Source organism: Mastomys coucha, unplaced genomic scaffold (assembly GCF_008632895.1).
Source record: "Mastomys coucha isolate ucsf_1 unplaced genomic scaffold, UCSF_Mcou_1 pScaffold4, whole genome shotgun sequence".
In the NCBI taxonomy this organism is placed as follows: domain Eukaryota; kingdom Metazoa; phylum Chordata; class Mammalia; order Rodentia; family Muridae; genus Mastomys; species Mastomys coucha.
The window spans coordinates 21387272-21407472 of NW_022196910.1; the positions used below are offsets into that span (position 1 = coordinate 21387272).

At 42.5% G+C, this 20201-nt stretch overlaps 1 protein-coding gene across 8 annotated transcripts in view; it reads left to right on the forward strand.

Moving 5' to 3' along the window:
- Usp44 (ubiquitin specific peptidase 44) overlaps positions 1-20201 on the forward strand; it is a 45962-nt gene that overhangs the window by 6998 nt on the left and 18763 nt on the right. For 2 of the 8 annotated variants that reach the window (XM_031348913.1, XM_031348912.1), the window contains exon 3: positions 4321-4381. The exons of 2 other annotated variants lie outside the window; for them this stretch is intronic. The gene's annotated coding sequence lies outside the window, so the exon portion shown is untranslated. Of the gene's footprint in view, positions 1-4320; positions 4382-14724; positions 14801-14830; positions 15108-20201 lie in introns of those variants that run through there. 4 more of the 8 variants (XM_031348916.1, XM_031348915.1, XM_031348917.1 and 1 more) reach the window with 4 other exon arrangements.

The following is a 20201-nucleotide window of genomic DNA, read 5'->3' on the forward strand; positions in this document are numbered from 1 at the left end:
AAGAGAGGGGGAAAAAGGAAGTCATTGTTAAAGCAAATGACTAGCTTAACAATGTCTTTGAAATAGTTTAGCTGTCATAAACTACATACTAACACATTTCATCTATTTAGCTTGTTCTAGTACTGTCAGGACTTTCCCACAGACAGCCAGTAGCCTCCATGAATATGCAGTAGTTACTAAGCTGTATTGCAATAACTTCCATCTTATTATAACAGTAAAAATTATTCTGCAAGGCCCTTGACATAGTGAGGCATGTGAGGCCCAAGGAGGAGTGATGAGACAGAGTGCAGTTAGAACTGGAACTTCAAAAAAAAGAAAAAAGAACTGGAACTTCACCAGGTGCTTGCCCACCAAAGAAACCATAAACTGGCTGTGGTGTTTTAAAGAAAATGGCCCCCCATAGGCTCATACATTCCTATACTTGGCCCTTAGTTAGTGGAACCATTTGGGAAAGATTTGGAGATGTGGCCTTGTTGGAAGTATGTTGCTAGAGAGCGCGAGCGACAAGCTTTAAAGTTTCCGAAGACTCACGAGATTCCTGACATCCCTCTAGCTGCCTTGTGGTTGTGGATCCAGATGTAAGTGCACAGCTGTTCCCTTGCTCTCAGATTAAAGGCTTTCTTTTATAAGTTGCCAGGTCATGCTGTTCTATCAGAGCAGCAGAAAAGTCACTGTGCCAGGCATTGACCCTCTGTCCCTCGTTTGAGTCAGCTTGAGGTCTTTTCAGTCTTTGGGAACTGGGGGGCGGGGGTGGGCTTGTTAAGTGTGCCTCTGCCTGATGCTTGTGACAGCAAATATAAGAACTAGATAACTTCACAGTTGCCTATAGTAACTATGTATATTTAATGTCAGTTTTCTCACAGACACCAGCATGAAAACAACCTTTTCCCTCCTAGTTAGGGTTTCTATGGATGAGATAAAACGCTATGTCCAAAGCTATTTTATTTCAGCATACAACCTATAGGTCACACTCCATACCTGTGAGAAGTCAGGGCAGGAACCTGAAGCAGGAACTGAAGCAGGAGCTGAAGCAGGAGCCAGAGGAGCGCTGCTTATCTGCTTGTTTCTCAGGGCTTGCTCGACCTGCTTTTTTAGATAACTCAGGTCCATCTGCCCAGAAATTGCACAGCCTACAGTGGACTAAGCCCACTTTCACATCAATCACTAATCAAAAAATGCCCAACAGACTTGCCTATAGAACAGTCTTACAGAGGCATTTTCTGGATTGAGAGTCCCTCTTCCCAAAGACAAGACTCTGGCTCGTTTCAAGTGACAAAACTAACCAACTCAGTATTCTTTTTTTTTTTAAAAAAAGATTTATTTATTATTTATTTATTGTTAAGTACACTGTAGCTGTCTTCACATGCACCAGAAGAGGGCATCAGATCTCATTATGGGTGGTTGTGAGCCACCATGTGGTTGCTGGGATCTGAACTCATGACCTTTAGAAGAGCAAACAGTGCTCTTACCCGCTGAGCCATCTCACCAGCCCCCACACAGTATTCTTTATCATCTTTTGTCTCTAGGAACTTACTTTCTATATAGAAAAGGACATAGGCTTTCTGATTCCTAGGTTCACGTTTTGTTGTGGTATCATATGAACAAGTTTGTTGTTGTTGTTGTTGTTGTTGTTGTTTTGAGACAGGGTTTCAGGGTTTTTCTGTGTAGCCCTGGCTATCCTGGAACTCACTCTGTAGACCAGGCTGGCCTTGAACTCAGAGATCTGCCTGCCTCTGCCTCCCAAGCACTGGGATTAAAGGCATGTGCCACCACTGCCTGGCTTGAACAACTTCTCATTATGCGGCCTGGCCACATAATTCTCTTTCCTTAGACTCAAAAGTCCTGAGATCCAGGCATGTGCCACCACCCCTGGCTCCAGGCCTGATTGTGAGTTTTTGACAAAGTATAGTGGCACATGCTACTCTCACAGAAGATTCTTAGACAGGGAGGGTTATGGGCTTCAGGCTAGCCAGGAAAAACCCAGTCCAGGGGGTGGGAGGAGAAGCAGGGAGGAAAAATAAAAAAAGCTAACTGTGACTGGTTTTCTGTTAGGTGTATATTACTTCCCATAAGAAGCCTTAGGAGCCAACTGACTTGGAAAGGGTGTAAGGGAAGTAAGGAAGCAGAGAGATGTAGCTCAGCTGACAGAGAGCTTGTCAAATATGAATAAAGGCTTGCCTTCAAACTCCAGCACCTCCAGGGACGGCATTACAGCCATGTCACCAGGCCCAGTTTATGTGGTGCCAGGGACCAAAGCCAGAGCTTCATCCATGCCAGGCCAGTGCTCTCCAACCAAGCTGCATCCCCGGCTCATGCTCTCTTTCATTTTAACTTTTCTTTTGCAGCACTGGAGATTGAATCCAAAGCCTTCCATATGCTAGTCCAGGAATCTACCCCGAACCTACACCTAGCTTGAGCTTAGTCTCCAAAGTCACGAATTTATCTACAGATGCACATTTATGGTCCAAAAGCATCCATAAATTATGATAGAAGAGCCTTTCAAAAACGAATTTGACACCTTGAAATATGATTTAATAATCACCTTGGGTATGGTAGCTCTCTAACAGAAGATAAGCTGCTGATAAAATTCTTTTCTAATTTTACCCTCACAAACTAGTTTAGTTACCTTTCTATTGCTGTCAAGAGACACCATGACTTCTGGGCGGTGGTGGCACACGCCTTTAATCCCAGAATTTGGGAGGCAGAGGCAGGAGGATTTCTGAGTTCGAGACCAGCTTGGTCTACAGAGTGAGTTCCAGGACAGCCAGGGCTACACAGGTAAACCCTTTCTCAAAAGAAAAAAAAAGAGAGAGAGAGACACCATGACTAAGGCAATTTATAAAAAGAAGTATTTAATTGGTGGCTTGCTTACAGTAACAAAGGGTAAGCCCATTGTGGCAGGGAGCATGGCCGCAGGCAGGCATGGCTCAAGAGGCAGGGAGGAAGGCAGGAAGGCAGGGAGGCAGGGAGGGAGGCAGGGAGGCAGGGAGGGAGGGAGAGGAGGGAGGGAGAGAGAGAGAGAGAGAGAGAGAGAGAGAGAGAGAGAGAGAAGACTTTTGAAACTTCAGAGTCCACCCCCAGTGCCACACCTCCTCCAAGGCCACACCTCCTCCAACAAGGCCACACCTCCTCATCCTTCCTAAACAGTCCAGGTAAAAACTGTTCAAATCTATGAGCCCAGGAGGGCACTCTCATTCAAACCACCACACAAGTCCTAGTTATTCCAGCACATTTTTTCTGATAAAGGCAGTCTGTTTTCTACACACTTTTTCACAATGTAGACAGACTCGGGTGGGTGCTTTCATATTGCTGGGGACTGAGCTAGAATCTTACAAATATACAAGTCAAGCACTATACAGGCAGAGCACACACTCTCAGCCTATAAAGAAAGTGGGTTATTTTGGTTTGGGTTTTTTTTTTTTAAAACTATTGTTTAAAAAAACAAAAATCACCAGGCAGTAATAGTGCATGCCTTTAATCCCAGCACTTGGGAGGCAGAGGCAGGCAGATTTCTGAGTTTGAGGCCAGTCTGGTCTACAGAGTGAGTTCCAGGACAGCCAGGACTGTACAAAGAAACCCTGTCTCAAAAAGCCAAAACCAAAACCAAACCAAAACAAAAAATCATTTTTATGTTATTTGTAAGGTGTACTGTAAAAAATAATGATTAGTCATCTGGTGTGTTTTCTAGTTCCATATATATATATATATATATATATGAAATACATATGAAAACTCCTGAGATGTATAAACTATTCTGTAGTTAAAGGCATTATTACAAACACAATTTTTATATCCTTGTATTTACACTGAAACAATGTCTTTTCTATGTCCTTAGGATAGCACATAGTTCTCTCTTGCCTCCATAAGATTTACCAATGAAATGACTGAAGACATTTTGATAGTTAGGTAAAAAGATTTAGGGATAAAACTCTGCTAAAGGAACAAGACCAAATGTTCATGAAAAACAGCATGAGAACATTAAAAACATGAAAAAGACCAAGGACTAATTATTGATGTTTCTAAGACAAGATCCTATGCCTTTATTATCTTCAGGTTGCCCATCAAGAGACAAAGTAATAATCTATATACTTTGGAGTTAATGTTACGCTAATCTAAGTTGACAACCAATAAGCCCATGTATTGTTGCATTTGTAGCACTGATTTCACATGAAATCTAAAACTCCCAATTCCCAATTGTTAACTCTGATGTGTCAACAAAAGCCTAAAGGACATCTTTTGTAGAAATACTACATTGTTGTTAGGTACTTACCTCATAAAATGAAATGTGTATGTAACTAAATCTTACTATTATCACTACAGTGTCTTCAACATGATCCACTTAGCTTAATTTTAAACTGATGCTGTCACCTGGCAAGTTCTGGTAATTATCCTTTTTTTGATTTCTTCTATGTGTTATAGCTCTATGTAAATGAACCCAGGGTTGTGTTTCCATTCCTGTGGAAGCCAATTGACTTGAAGGGGTGGAGGTGGGGTGGGATCAGTGGGTGGGATCTCAAAGTGCTGTATGGCTACTTTTCCTGTTTGGGTGAAACTGAGTTAAAGGCAACCAGATAAAACTGTATGTGGACAGCTAGTCAGCAAACTGTGAATGTCATCTCAAATGAAGAAAAATATTCTGTCAAATTACAGATAAACTAAGTAAAACAAACTACATAATTTAAACAGAAAAAGAGTGGGGTGGGAGTGGGGTTGGGGGAGAACAGAGCTTGCTGTGATCTGGGTAGGGAAGTGTGTCCTTCTCCTTTGTTAAGTTAAACCTCCCAAAAACAAGTGTCTGTTCTGCTATGGAAATATGAGCAAGTTGATCAAATTCTGTCATAGCACAACAACTATAATGCCTGGTTTTAAGTGGGGGAAAAAAAAAGGAAAGAAAAGAAATTGGTAATAAATTCTGTACTGGGGACAAGACAAGGTTCAGTAGCAGTATCAGCCATTGGCAGTGGAGTACGCCTTTAATCCCAGCACTCGGGCGGCAGAGGCAAGCAGAATTCTGAGTGTAAGGCTCAACTGACCTATAGATGGAGTTCCAGGACTATCCAGTGTGTGTGAAGATGAGGTTCAGTAGCCCCCCCCCCATTTAGCATAGTATCACTGGATACTATTATTAAAGTGCTATGTAGGTGTCTTCATATATGGTAACATCACTCAATTCTCCTGAATTCTTCTGGTGTCAGTATAAATCGAAAGACAAATGCTAAGTGTTTTGAGAAGGAAAGGGGATCAACTAGCAAACAGTCTGTGGCTTTTGAGCTTGTCAAGAAAGGAACTCATGGTTCATGACCTTGTTTCAGGAAAATACTTTCAAAGACAAAGTGACAAGCCTAGCATCAGGTAGCCAAAAAAAACCAAAACAAAACAAAACAAAAAACACTACCACTACCATCAACAAAACTGTTAAGGAAACAGTAACAGAGTTAGAAGACAGAGGTTTTCGGTAGGTTACCACTATTCTAGACACAAAATCTCTACCATAGAGGCATGGTTTTAAAACTCAGAGAACATTGTAGATAGCTTCTTCAAAGACTGTGTGTGAGTGTGTTTGTGTGTGAGCGCATGGTTGGGGAATGGTGTGTGTGGGGAGGTTCGTTTCCATACAGGGTTCCTCTGTGTAGCCCTGGCTGTCTTGGAACATGCTCTGTAGACCAGGCTGGCCTCGAACTCAGAGATTCACCTGCTTCTTGCCTCCCAAGTGCTGGGACTTAAAGGCATGTGATGCCACCCTTGGCCAGGATATCTTCTTGCTATGGCTCTAGGTCACAAGAAGAAAAGAAAACAGGGCTGGCGAGATGGCTCAGTGGGTAAGAGTACTGACTGCTCTTCTGAAGGTCCTGAGTTTGGATCCCAGCAACCACATGGTGGCTCACAACCATCCGTGATGAGATTGGATGCTCTCTTGGGCGGTGGTGGCGCATGCCTTTAGTCCCAGCACTTGGGAGGCAGAAGCAGGCGGATTTCTGAGTTCGGGGCCAGCCTGGTCTACAGAGCGAGTTACAGGACAGCCAAGGCTACACAGAGAAACCCTGTCTCGAAAAAACCAAAAGAAAAAAAAAGAAAAGAAAAGAAAACAATGTTGCATTAGCATTTTGGCAACATATAAAATGACTTAAATGTGTTGTAGCTTTCAAGAACTTTCACAGAAGCCAGTATGGTGGTATACACTTATAATCCCAGCATTAGGAAGGTTGTGTAAGAGGCTCAAGAGTTGGAAGCCAGACTGAGCTGCCAGGGGAGGGCCTGTCTCAAAAACAAAACAAAAACAAATTACACAGAATCCCCAGGTCAACACTGTGAATCTGCTGGCTCAATATTATCAACCCCTTTTTGGGTTGAAGTAATGGAGAGGTGTTAAGGACATATTGAAGAGACTATACAGGAGCCATTCTGCAAACCCAGTCTTCTGAAATGGCCTCTCAGCCTTCCCCTCCCTTCAACAGTTCCTTCAAAGGCCATTTCTAATCTTCAGAAGAAGATGCAGAAAGATGCTCTGATGGATGATTTAGGGTATTTACACAAGTCAGGAAATATACAGAGATCTGCCCCTACAGAGATCTGCCCCTCAGACTGTAGCACATCCACATACTTAGCTAAATGAATGGTTGCTGAATCAACTACAGTGGATTGGGCTTAGTTCCAATACTGAGGAAAACAGTTAGCAACATGCCAAGTTATCCTTGAACTCTTAGGAAAAAAAAATATTGAAAGAGAGGAAACCTGGTCACATCAATTTAAGCATAGGTTTGAGAACATTTTAAGTGAATTAGTGTTCATATAAGACAAGCTAAATGGGTACATGCCTAGAATGCCAGCACCCAGGAAGCCGAGTTATGAAAACTGGCACAATCTGAAGCTATCCGAGCTATGTAGTGAGTGCCAGGCCACCCAGGGCTACCATAGTAAGACCCTGCCTCAGACAAACTACAAAAAGAGACAGCCACTCTTCATACCAGTAGTAATTTATGGAGTATTGGTGAGGAAAACCAAGAGGTGGTGGCACACACCTTTAATGGCAGCACCAGGAGACAGAGGCAGGAGGATGTCTGAGTTCAGGGTCTATCTGGTCTACAGGATAGCCTGGTCCAGGACAGTCAGGGCTACACGGAGAAAAACTGTCTCAAAGAAAGAAAGAAATGAAGAGAGAGAGAGAGAGGAAGAGAGAGAGAGAGAGGAAGAAAGGAAGAAAAAAGAGGATGAAAGGAGAGGGGGAGGAAGAGGTGAAAGAAGAGGAGGAGGAGAAGGAGGAGGAACAAGAGACACTTCCCTGTAACAGAGAACTCTTTCCAACCCTCACCTAGTTAAATTTTGTTTGTTACATAGCTAGACTAAGATAATTGCTAAGCAGTGGTATAGTGTTACTCATAGGATGTTGGTATACAAATTGTTGTCACTATCTTTCAACCTAAGTAGGTCATCTGTGTCTTTACACCTCCCCCCAGAAGGAGGTTTGCAGATAAAACAGTAAAACCAGGTATGGTGGTACACACTTGTAACTATAGCTTTCAGGAGGCTGGTGCCAGAGAATACTAGTTCAAAGACAGCAGAGACCATGTCTCAAAAACACAAAATGGAGAAAACAGAATACTTGTGAAAGAGATTCCAATTTCAAACATTTCCCCCCACTTTGCTTGGGTTATCCTTCATTGTTTTATTGAAGTGCATATTGTGCAAAAGCCCCATCCACTGAGCGGGATATCCAGTTCTGCTTATTGTGTGAACACTAATTTCAGGACCAAAGATAAAATGAGCTTAATACTAAACAGTGAATAGCTACTTTTTTGGTTTGGTTTTTCGAGACAGGGTTTCTCTGTGTAGCCCTGGCTGTCCTGGAACTCACTCCATAGAACAGGCTGGCCTGGAACTCAGAAATCTGCCTGCCTCTGCCTCCCAAGTGCTGGGATTAAAGGTGTGCACCACCACTGCTACTTTACAAACAAAACTTCTCTCCCTGTAGAAATGGTTTTTTTGTTTGTTTGGTTGGTTTTTTTGCTTTGTTTTGTGCTTTATTTTGTTTTGTTTTGAGACAAAGCCTCACACACCCCTGAAGTCCATATGTAGTAGGCAAGGGTGAAAAGGGCTGACTGGATTTCTGATTTTTGGCCTTCACTTCTTAAGTGCTAGGATCAAGGGCATGCACTGCTATATCCAGTTTTAAATGGGATCAAACATAGTATCTCCACAGGTCCTGGCGCTTAGCAGTTCAGTGCACTACAATCTGAACCACATCCTAGTCCCAAACACGACTTTGCAACTGTTGAATTAGTGATGGACTACTGATTGCTCCTGAGAGGGCCTTGGCCAGAAAGGAAGGAAATGTAAGGTGATAGAGAAAGCCAGCCTTTGTGCATGGAAAAACCGTTAGACCTCTTTTTCATGCCTGCACTCAAACTGAACACATTATTCAATTTGTGGCTTTCTTTATATGATGGAGCAACCTTCTATTATTACTTCTATTATTATTGATTGCTGACTTTAAAGCTTTTATTTTTTTTAAATAGCCACTAGCAATACTACCAAGATAGCATTTGTTTTTGTTTTGTTTTTGTTTTTTTGTTTTTGTTTTTGTTTTTTTTTTTGAGACAGAGTTTCTCGGTGTAGCCCTGGTTGTCCTAGAACTTACTCTGTAGACCAGGCTGGCCTCGAACTCAGAAGTTTGCCTGCCTCTTCCAAGTGCTGGGATTAAAGGTGTGCGCCACCACTGCCCAGCTAAGATAGCAATTTCAAAGGTCTGTGCAAATTTGGCAAATTTAATTCTGCAATAACCACGACGAGTTCAGCACACCTATAGCTTTAGCTTTCAGGCTTATGACTATCTATAGCTCCTGGAGCAAGTCCAATCTTGTGTGATCATAGCACTCAGGAAGCTACGGTAAGATGACAGACTAATGGTACTATTAAGACCAGATATGGGGATAAGCAAAAAAAAAAAAAAAAAAAAAAAAAAAAAAAAAAAAAAAAAAGCAAATATTTAAGTTCTAGTTTGATTCCAAGAGATTGTCTCACAATTATGCATTAACATTACCAGGCTACTCAATAAAATTTTGGTCTCAAAATATAATAATGAAAATGAAACCTACATTTCCTTTATTTTCTTATTCACTTTAAATTACTTTATTATTTTATGTGTAGGGTGTTTTGCTTGCATACGTGTCTGTGCTTTGTCCTCAGAAGCTAAAAGAGGGCATCAGATACCCTGGAACTGGAGTTACAGATAGTTGTGAGCCACCATGTGGGTGCTGGGATTTGAACCCAGGTCTTCTGGAAGAGCTGAACCAAATGCTCTTACCCACCAAGCCAACTCTCTGGCTCCTCCTTTTCATTTTTTTAAAGTGAGTTTAAATCATGTACATATACATACATGTACGTGTAAACGTAAACCTTGAATAGACAAGAGTCAAACCCCTCATACAGATTCCACTTTACAGAATCTTTAAAAGTTAACATTTTAGCCGGGCAGTGGTGGTGCACGCCTTTAATCCCAGCACTTGGGAGGCAGAGGCAGGTGGATTTCTGAGTTCGAGGCCAGCCTGGCCTACAGAGTGAGTTCCAGGACAGCCAGGGCTACACAGAGAAACCCTGTCTCGAAAAACCAAAAAAAAAAAACAAAAAAAAAATAAGTTAACATTTTAATCCTAGGTTCACTTCCTGTCTCTCCTTTTTCTTGAACTCTTGGCCTTGCATAAGAAAGATGTGCTGATACTTTGTCGTTGGTGGCTATCATTATTCTATAATTAATTTAACCTTTATACTATTTATCCCATAAATTTATTTGTATTTTAGTACAGATATAAAACAAGATTTAAAATTTCATTTTAGAAATGCCATTCTCCAGAGGCAGATGGTTCTCTGAGTTTGAGGCCAGCCTGGTCTACAGAGTTCCAGGACAGTCAAGGCTACATACACAGAAAAATCCTGTCTCAAACAAAATAAAACAAAACAAAGAGAGAGAGAAAGGAATAAAGAAAGAAGAGAAGAAAGAAAGAAAGGAAGAAAGGAAGAGAGAAAGAGAAAAAGAAAGAAGGAAAGAAAGGAAGAAGGAAGGAAGAGGAAAAAGGGAAAGAAATGCTATTCTACAGGTGTATATTGACTCTACTTAGAGCTTTTTTTAAAGATTTATTTTTTTGCAGGGCAGTGGCGGTGCATGCCTTTAATCCCAGCACTTGGGAGGCAGAGGCAGGCAGATTTCTGAGTTCGAGGCCAGCCTAGTCTACAGAGTGAGTTCCAGGACAGCCAGGGCTACACAGAGAAACCCTGTCTCAAAAAATCCAAAAAAAAAAAAAAAATATATATATATATATATATATATTATTTTATATGTATGTTTAGCTGGCGTGATACATATGTGCACCACATGTGTGCCTGGTACCAGTAAAGGACAGAAGAGGGTATTGGATCCTCTGAAGCTGGAGTTACAGATGGTTTTGAGCCAACCTGTGGGTTCTGGAAATAGAACCTGGGTCCTCTGCAGGAGCCAGAGTGCTCTAAACCACTGAGCGCTCCCTTCAGCCTCATACCTAAAGCATTCTTAAAGAGAATGCTAAATAAATAAATAAATTTAAGGAATGGACACTTTACAAAGTGGATAAATTTATCGCGCAAGAATAGAACACCTTCAAAAATAGAAGGTTGGGGCATCTGTCTCACAACAAAATGAGAAAATCTAGAAGAGAAAGACATGAGAAAAACCTTGACAACGGGGTACAAGCCTGGAGGCAAGAAGTTGAAAGATTCTGAAAGACTGGAGGGAAGACTAGAGGGGTAGAGATGGGAAGCTAGGGGAGGAGCTGAACAGGCTAGCTTCACGATTTTGCATCCATTGATACCTAAACCTGGGTTCGGTTTCAGTTTCTGCTATGCATATATTGAAAACTTGCCCCCAAAGAATGCAAACTTCCCTCAAAGACCACGAAACACACACATCGGAAAATTTCTTCAGCGGCTTGGGGCGTCGCCCAACAAAGGGCTTGACATGCGCAAAGGTCCTAGATGCCTTCAACCCACGGCACCAAAAATAAAAAAGAAAGAGAAAAAATGTCCTTTTGAAACAAGTCCACTTTATTTGGCTGGCATCACCTCTACCAGCACCCAACACGTGTGATTCCTTAGACTTAAGAAAAGAAAATTCTAAAGCCATTTTTTTTCTTAAATATTTGCCAGAAATTTAAGGACCTTTGGGTACCAGTCCTCTAAACTCAACCATAGTGTGAAGCTACACTTCAATCAAACTTTTCAGCTCAGCTCCTTGGGGTGCTTTGTTTTCGTCAGGGCTGGGAGATTGAACCCTGGGTGAGCCCTCAACCACAGAGATACCATGCCCAACCCCCACGTAGTCTTAATCTACTTCCCTCTATCCAAACCCTTATATCGTAGATGAACGTTACAGCTATTTCAGTTCTGGGATAAGGCCTGGAACACAGGTCTGTAAATCTTAATATGAGTGGAGGACAACATTCTGAAAGGCTGGGACTTACGTCCAAAAATTTAAGAAACTCATTAATTCTTCTCCCCTCTAAAACTTATTACAAAGGCAATTTTCCAAAGACTAGGTTAAAAGAAAAACTAACACAAAGCATAAAAAGCAAGCTCTAAAGTTTATGAAGCGTTCTGTGTTTGCCCTATATTTGTTCATACTCGGATGCAGGATACTAGAGACAAAATCAGTTTGTATCGTACTTCAGGAATGACTAGTTACATACTAATTAGGAGTCAGAATGCTTAAAGTGATTTCTTAAGAAACTGCTTACTTTGGGAAAAGGGTTAATTGTCTTCATTTCTCTCAAGATGGGCTGTTAGGAGCAAAGGTAACTCCCTCTACATCACTCTCAAAACACCATCTTCTGCGTGGTAGCTCTCGTTTGTTTTGTTGTTGTTGTTGTTGTTGTTGTTGTTTCCCCTCTGGAAAGGAATTTTAAGGGTATTTGGGGCTGGCACTACATTATGGGATGGGAAGAGGTAAATAAACAGGGCAAAGTACTTGCCCCCAAAGAGGTTGCAAGGCAAATGGGGAGAACTGGGCTCAGAACGCAGAACAAAAGCAGAGGACTGCATAATAATGTGCTGCTGGGATGGGGGATGGGGGCCAAGGACCCCCTTTTTTCCTAGGAAAGTGGTTTTTCAGGAGGTGAGAGTTTAGGCCAGCCCTTCAAAGAGCTTAGTTGTAACGATTTGGAAGAGTTGAAACCCGAGGAGTTTCTACTTAGGAAATAAACATCTGCCTGGATTCGAAGGCGGGAAGCGCCTAAAGCCTAGGAGATGATAAAGGGACCGACCTCTTCTTAGTCTAAAGGCCAATTCCGGGACTGGTTTTAAGGACATAATAGGTAAGTGTGGGGGAGTCAGTTGATGAGGATGGGAAGGAGGCATCATTGCAAATACTATAATGAAAAGCTTAGATTTGATGAGCGGCTAAAAAAATAGAGAGAAATTAAAAGATCCTGACAATGTGCAAACGCGAGTACACTAGAGAGGTCAGGAAGCCAGCGCGAGCCTGCTGTAATCCGTAGGAAGAGCGGGAACAGACGGTAGCTGAGGGAATTTGTAACAATAAACATAAAAGTGTTACAAACATTCTCTGTAATTAACACTATTAGCGCTTTTCTCTAGCCTCCCTTCCCACTTGGCATCATGCAAACTTGTACTCAGATATCTAATTAAGAGCATCCTACTCCACACCCTCACCTCTGCCTAACAGAGCTTGCGGTTGCTTTGTTCTCTTCCTAGTTCACTTCCTTCGTCATTTATTCACATGGCTTTGATTGCCAACAGGCTATGTGGGACTTTCTTTTTCTCTTTTTTCTTTTTCTTTTTTCTTTTCTTGGACGCCATTATGATCTCAGGAAACTCCTGAACTCTCCTGTGAGTCCATTTGACCTTGTTTTCTGACTGGAATTCTGTATTGCTCATAGCCTTTGAGACAGTTTTTGTTGTGTTCTGCAGTACTGGAGATCAAACTCAAGGCTCTCTCAGAGCCCTAGTTTCTCCCAGCTGGTTCTCGATGGTTGACACATTTGAAGACACTTGCCCAGCAAGCGTGGTGACCTGAATTCCATCCGTGGTACCCACATAGTGGGAGAGTGTGAGGATGCAGGGAAAATGCCTGACAGAGACAAGAAACTCATACAAGTTGTCCTCTGACCACAGCCATACTGCAGCACTGGGGTGCCCCTCCCTCCCGCACCTTCCCCCACTCACACAAAACATTACCATTGTGTGTGAGGGAAAAATGCTGTGTGGGGGGGAATCGAATTACTGTGTTCTTTGCAGACTTATTCCTTGAAGTCTTTCATTTTTATTTACGTAACTATTTCCCCCCATCTCGTGTTTGTAATTGTGTTTGTAATCTTCGAGTATAGGGTATTTTTTTCAAATAGGAATTATTTGCATTTCTATTGTTATTTTGTTACAAACCTAAGAACTCCCAAGCGGTTATTTTATTTTTAAAGAGTTATTTATTTTATGTATATGAGTACACTGTAGCTGTCTTCAGACACTCCAGAAGAGGGCATCAGATCTCATTATAGATGGTTGTGAGCCACCATGTGCTTGCTGGGATTTGAACTCAGGACCTTCAGAAGAGCAGTCAGTGCTCTTAACCACTGAGCCATCTCTCCAGCTCCACCAAGCTCCATGGTGATTTGCCATTTCTCTTTGGTTAGACATTTTATCCATTCAAATATTTGTGTGTTCATTTCTCCCCTCCTGTCCCACACTAGTGAAACTCCCTAGAGTATACATGTTGGTTTAAAAAAAATTTTTTTTTTTTTAGTTTGCTCTAAGTCGTGCCAGATTTAGCATTCCACTGATATTTAACTTCTTACGTTTATCTGACTGCTTTGGAGAAAGCGTCTTCATTTTTAGTGTTCCACAGGTTAGCTGAGGCAGAAATGGCTTTATGAGCTCAGCAAACATTGTCTTTTTGGTTTTTATTTTGTTTTAAAGAGCTTTACTATTACTTTAAGTGTAAGGATGTTTTGCTTGAATGTATGTGTGCCTGTGCCCAAAAGAAAGCAGAAAGGGTATCAGATGTCCTGGAACTTGAATTAAAAGAGCGTTTTAAGCAGCCTTGTGGGTGCTGGGAATGGAACCTGGGTTCTCTAGAAGAGCAGCCTAAGTTCTTTACTAGTTATAGCTCCAGATGACTGACAAGATTTTTTTTTGTACCTGTAGGCCCGACTTTCTAATCGTTTATTTTCTCCATTTCTTTCACACATAAACCTCACAGTCTTACACTGATCATTTTGAGTTACTTTGTGCCAAACTGAGGAGTATTTTCGTGTTAAATCATTTCCCCGCTGCAGCTGTGCCTGTGAGGAAAGCTTCTATAGCTGAGAACTTGAGCAGATTTTTTTTTTTTAACATAAAGAATTGGCGCCGGTCATTGCCTGATGATGATTCGAAGATGTGTGAGTAGCAGAAAGTCTGGGAGCTCTGTGTGAACACACATCCGTGGCATATTTAGCATCTCACAAGCCTGTGGTTAACAGCTGGCTTATTCTTCCCGGCCTCGAAGGCTGCGGCAAGTGGAAAGCCGGCCCTAAGAGGAAGTTTTTGTCGTCCAAGCAGAGCCACGTGCCCGAATGGGACCCGGGGTGGCCCGCGCTCATTCTTTCAACCAAGCTCCACTCACACTGGACAACAGAGGGGCGTGGCCTCTCGCGTGGGCGTGGCTAGGGTGTGGCCTCGCCCCTCGGCTGACGTAGCGCGGGACCCTGGCGCCCAGATGCAGCCGAACTAGGGGGCCCGGGGCGCGCTGTGAGCGCTAAGATGGCTGCTCGGGCTCGTGCCGGTGAGTGGAGAGGGGCGCGTGGCTGCGGCGGTTGGCTGAGCGAGGCTCCCCTGTAGGAGCGGACGTCGGACGGGAGCCGGGGGGCGGGAGGCACCTGACGGAGTTTTCCCGCCCACAGGCAGCCGGGGGGTCCTGCGAGAGAAGAGGGGGCTGTGGACTGACGGAGGGAGCGAGCCAAGGGGCGCGCGGTGGAGAGGCGCCGGCGCCGGCGAATTTAGAATTGGCGCCTCTGGGAAGTCTCGGTGCGTCTTGCGGTCCTGCTGTCCGGAGTCCGCTGGCCACCTCCCGGGTACCGGAGATGCTTCAGGTGGACGGGAGCGCGGCTGGAGAAGGGCGCGGGGCGGATGCGAGCACCGGGGACACTACAGCACATGCCGCCGCCGGCTCTTTGATCGCCGGGAGGTGACACTCGCCTTCCCTGAGTCGGTCGGGTCGCAGTGCCGCCCAGCACCTGCTGCCACCCGGCGATCCTGAGTTGTGTTGTCGGAGTTTTGGAATACCAGCTTTCTAAAACCATCCCCGCCGTCTGTGGGGGGGAAGGAACCTTGTAGGGGTGATTGCAAAGAGTAGGTCACTGTGAGGAGGGGAAACGGCTGCTCAAAGTTAGACAGGACTCGTCCCTCCGCCGCCTTAAGAAAAAAAGGAAAAGATAGTCATTGTTTCAAGTGGAATATTAAGCTGATGTAATTTCTACCCGTAGCTGCATAATTTCCTTCAGGATAACATTAGTAACTTGGAAAGTTCACTTCCTCAAGTTTCCCCACCCTTTTAAACCTTAATTTATAACACTTAGCAAACTACCGAGCTGTGAAATTAGCATGGAAATACGATCTTCAGTCCCTACTCTAGATTCTTTTTTTTTTTTTTAATCTGTTTGCTTGTGGGACCAGAGTAGGAATGGATAACGTTTTGAGCCGGCAATTTCTTGAAAACCAAGGTTTCTTGAAAACCAGTATTTAGTGTAAACAAAAGAAAAGTAATTGTGTTTGTAATCATATTCATATCCAAACAGGAGTTAAGTTCATCTTTGATTTCATAATCTCAATGAGATCCAATATTTTTCTGTATTTTTGGGAATGCATAATGTTTTGTCTTTAATTTATCATCTGGGATAAGTTGAAAGAGATTTTAAACCTTTGGCACATTTGAGTTTTTTCTTCCTGATTCAGATTCCCGTTGTTATTTTGAGATAGTAGCCTTGGCTAGCCTGGAACTCAAGAGATTTATTGGCACTCCCAGCCTTATACATATACAGTGTGTTAGATTTTTCAGTCTAGCGCTCATTACTATCCCAAACTAAATTTGAAATATTCTGATATTGAACAAATAGTTCAGTGGGTACAGTACAGAAAGTTTGAATGTTATTGGTTACTTTATGTATTACTTCTGATTTCTTTTTCTTTTATCTCCCTCCATCCCCCCTACCCCCGGCTCTACCCCCTTTCTCTGTCTCACCCCTTTTCTCTCTCTCTCCCTCTTTCTCTCTCTGTCTCCCTCTCTGTCTCTGTCTCCTTTTTTTTTTAAATTTATTTATTTATTATATGTAATATATACTGTAGCTGTCTTAGACACACCAGAAGAGGATGTCAGATCTCTTTACTGATGGTTGTGAGCCACCATATGGTTGCTGGGATTTGAACTCAAGACCTTTGGAAGAGCAGTCAGTGCTCTTAACCACTGAGCCATCTCTCCAGCCCGTCTCTCTCCTTTTTTATGAAAGGGTTTCTCTGCCTATCCTTGGCTATCTTGAATCTCCACCAGACTGGTGGTTTGGTTTCTTTTCTTTTCTTTTTTTTAAATGTTTTTTTTTTTAAAAGATTTATTTATTTATTATATATAAGTACACTGTAGCTGTCTTCAGACACTCCAGAAGAGGGAGTCAGATCTTGTTATGGGTGGTTGTGAGCCACCATGTGGTTGCTGGGATTTGAAGTCAGGACCTTCAGAAGAGCAGTCGATGTGCTTAACCGCTTGAGCCGTCTCTCCAGCTGTGGTTTATTTTCTAATTTAAAAAGTTTAAAGAGATAATCAGCATTAACATAAGATACAATGGAGTATCTCTTAAATCAAGGGCTGGGAATCTACTGTGGCTTTGCTGGGCACACTTGTAATTCTAGCATCAGCAAAGTTGAGGCAGGGGCATCATGAGTTTAAAGTCACCTGAGCCACTGGTGAGATTCTGTCTGTATCTGAGCTACAGGTGAAATTCTATCTTTAAAAAAAAAAAAAAAAATTGTAGGGGGCTGGAGAGATGGCTCAGTGGTTAAGAGCACTGCCTACTCTTCCAGAGGTCCTGAGTTCAATTCCCAGCAACCAAATGGTGGCTCAACCATCTATAATGAGATCTGATGCCCTCTTATGTGTCTGAAGACAGCTACAGTGTACTCATAGAAATAAAATAAATCTTTTTAAAAAAAATTGTCGGCTTCTGGTGGAACACACCTTTAATCCCAGCACTTGAGAGTCAGAAGTAATTGAATCTCCATGAATTTGAGGCCAGCCTGGTCTACATAGTGAATTTCAGGACAGCTAGGGCTACATAGAGGAACCTTGTCTCAAAAAAGAAAAAAACTATGGAGGATATAAATATCCACATATAAAATTGCCCCTGCCCCTTTTATTATAGGCTTTTCTTTTTACCCTAAAGTCAGTTATTTATACTCTAACAGGTTTTTCCTCCACACACTCCAATCTCATAGAATATGATGGCGGTTTGATTATACAAGATACTTGCTGATTGGGTCATTTGAAATATCATCTATCCATCTGTCTGTCTGTCTGTCTGTCCATCCATCCATCCATCCATCCCTTCCTCCCTCCCTCCATTCATCCATCCCTCCATCCATCCATCTTGTTCTCCTATCACAGTCCAGATTACCTACTAACCTTGGGAAAGCCCCTGTTTCTGCTTGCTGAACTTAGTTTTTGAATGACAGATGGAAGGGGGAGGGCACTATTTTGCCTTCTTGGTAGCAGAAAAGTGGTGGTTTGAGGTTTCTTTCACTTCCTTAAGTTTAGGCAGAACAAACATGGGAGCCAGATTCTAATGCATCTGTTTGGTGAGGAAGATGGAAGGAGAGGCTGCTGTATGGGCTCAGACTAATCAAGATAGGAAATGAATCACGTGTCCAATCTGTTTTGAGTAATGGGGAACAGTTTTGCCATGAGGCCAAACTAAATTAGTAACAAATAAACCAGAAAATAGAATGATTGTACAAATACTGGCTTAAACAGCCATTGAAAAGTAGAACACTTGACAGCACTGTCAGACACTGCAAAAATGAAAAGAATTCGTTCTTAATGTGATTTTTGTCAATCATAAGGGAGATTTTTTTTTTTGTCTAAGGTTGTATTTGTTAGATCATGTCATGGAGGTACTAAAAAGACTAGAATACTGGTGTTTGTAAAAAATATTTCATCTCAATTTATTAGACCCATGGTTGAATGCCTGTGTTTTTCTAAATCTTTTCACTGTTGTGAATGAAGTTTGCCTTAGGAAGTTGATGTATAAATACATTGGTGTGACACTGATAATATTGCCCCTAAATTAATTACTAATAAGTAGGAATGAGAGTAAGGGATTCAAGTAGCCAGAGGGCAGAATTTGCTTTGTTCAAGCTTTATCTCAAAAACAAAACAAAACAACAACAAAAAACCTGTTCAGCTAGTTATAAGGAAGGCCCAGGGAAAGGCTAATTCTTTGTTGCTTAATGAGGAGGATCAGGGTAATTATAGATTCTAGATTGCTATGGGAAGAAAGAATAACCAGGCCTTTTGGAGGGAAGGGAAGGAAATGCATCATGATTGGCATAGAGAGGTGCTGAAGCACATAATAGGAATAATAGGGGGCCGGGGAGCCTTAGAGAGGCTATTGTGCTCATTTCAGTCAATAATTTGTCCCTTCAAAAATATTGAGCCCCCTTCTGTCCACCAAACACTATGCTTTGACCCCGGCCATTCTACAAAGATCCCTCAAGAAGACAGGCTTCTGCAGTAGTTGCATGAAGTAAATAGAAAACCAAAAACTATTTACAAGTAACTACAAACTGTTATTTTCATCCCTATGCAAATGCTTGTAACTATCGTGGTTCATAATTCCTAAAGCATACCTGCCACTGAAATGGCCATTTCCTCCTAGTTTTCAGTGTGTGTGTGTGTGTGCGTGTGTTGGGGGGATGGAAAGTCTTCCCACTTGAAACCATCTTTTTGGGGGTGGGGTGGGGATTGTTTTGAGACAGGGTTTCTCTGTGTAGCCCTGGCTGTCCTGGAACTCACTCTATAGACCAGGCTGGCCTTGAACACAGAAATCCACCTGCCTCTGCCTCCCAAGTGCTGGGATTAAAGGCCTGGGCCACCACTGCCCAGCTGTAACTATCTTTTAAGGATCTGTTTAAGTTGTTACTTAGTAAAAAGAATCACAGGCCTGCAGTACAGCACAGCCAACCAGGATGGAAGTTTAATGTCATCCACAGGGTAGAAGAATATACTGACCAAGTGGGAGTGGAAGGAGCAATAGACTTCTGACTTTCACACAGCCTCTGGCATGCACCATGGTAAGCATGTTCACATGTGCTGTGGCATGTGTGCTTACATGTGTGCGTGTGAAACATACACACAAAAATTTTACAATATTGTAAATTGACTTATAAAAATGCTTTTGTAGCCGAGTGGTGGCAGCACAGGCCTTTAATCTTAGCACTCAGGAGGCAGAGGCAAGCAGATCTCTGAGTCTGAGGCCAGCCAGGGCTACACAGAGAACTGTCTTGCAACACACCCCCCTCCCAAAAAAAATGAATGAAAATTAAAATTACCTTTGTCAAAGACCGATTCAACATGTGTCTGCTGTAACATATCTTCCTGAGGGAGGTCTCCACATTTCTTTTTCTTGTTGAGTCAGGGTCTCTCAGGCAGCCCAGGCTGTTTTCCGATGGGATCTCTGCCTCACTCTTGAGTGCTAGGAAGTCGTAGGTATGGATCACTATGCTCTATGTCTGGCTTTCAGGATTACTGAAACACAATTTTATTATGTTAAATGTATGGTACCGCCAGGCGGTGGTGGCGCACGCCTTTAATCCCAGCACTTGGGAGACAGAGGCAGGCGGATTTCTGAGTTCGAGGCCAGCTTGGTCTACAGAGTGAGTTCCAGGACAACCAGGACTACACAGAGAAACTCTGTCTCGAAAAACCAAAAAAAAAAAAAAAAGTACAGTACCTGTAGGTTTTGTGGTGATGGTATGGTTTTCTTATTCTGGTACTGGGGTTTGAATCCAGAGCCTTCTGTGTACTAGGCAAGCACTTTATGTCTGTGGTCTATCCCTATCTGTGTCTTCCTTTTTAGTTGAAGTAAGAAATGTATGTTCATATAAAATTTGTATGTCTGCTTTTTTTTTTTTTTTTTTTT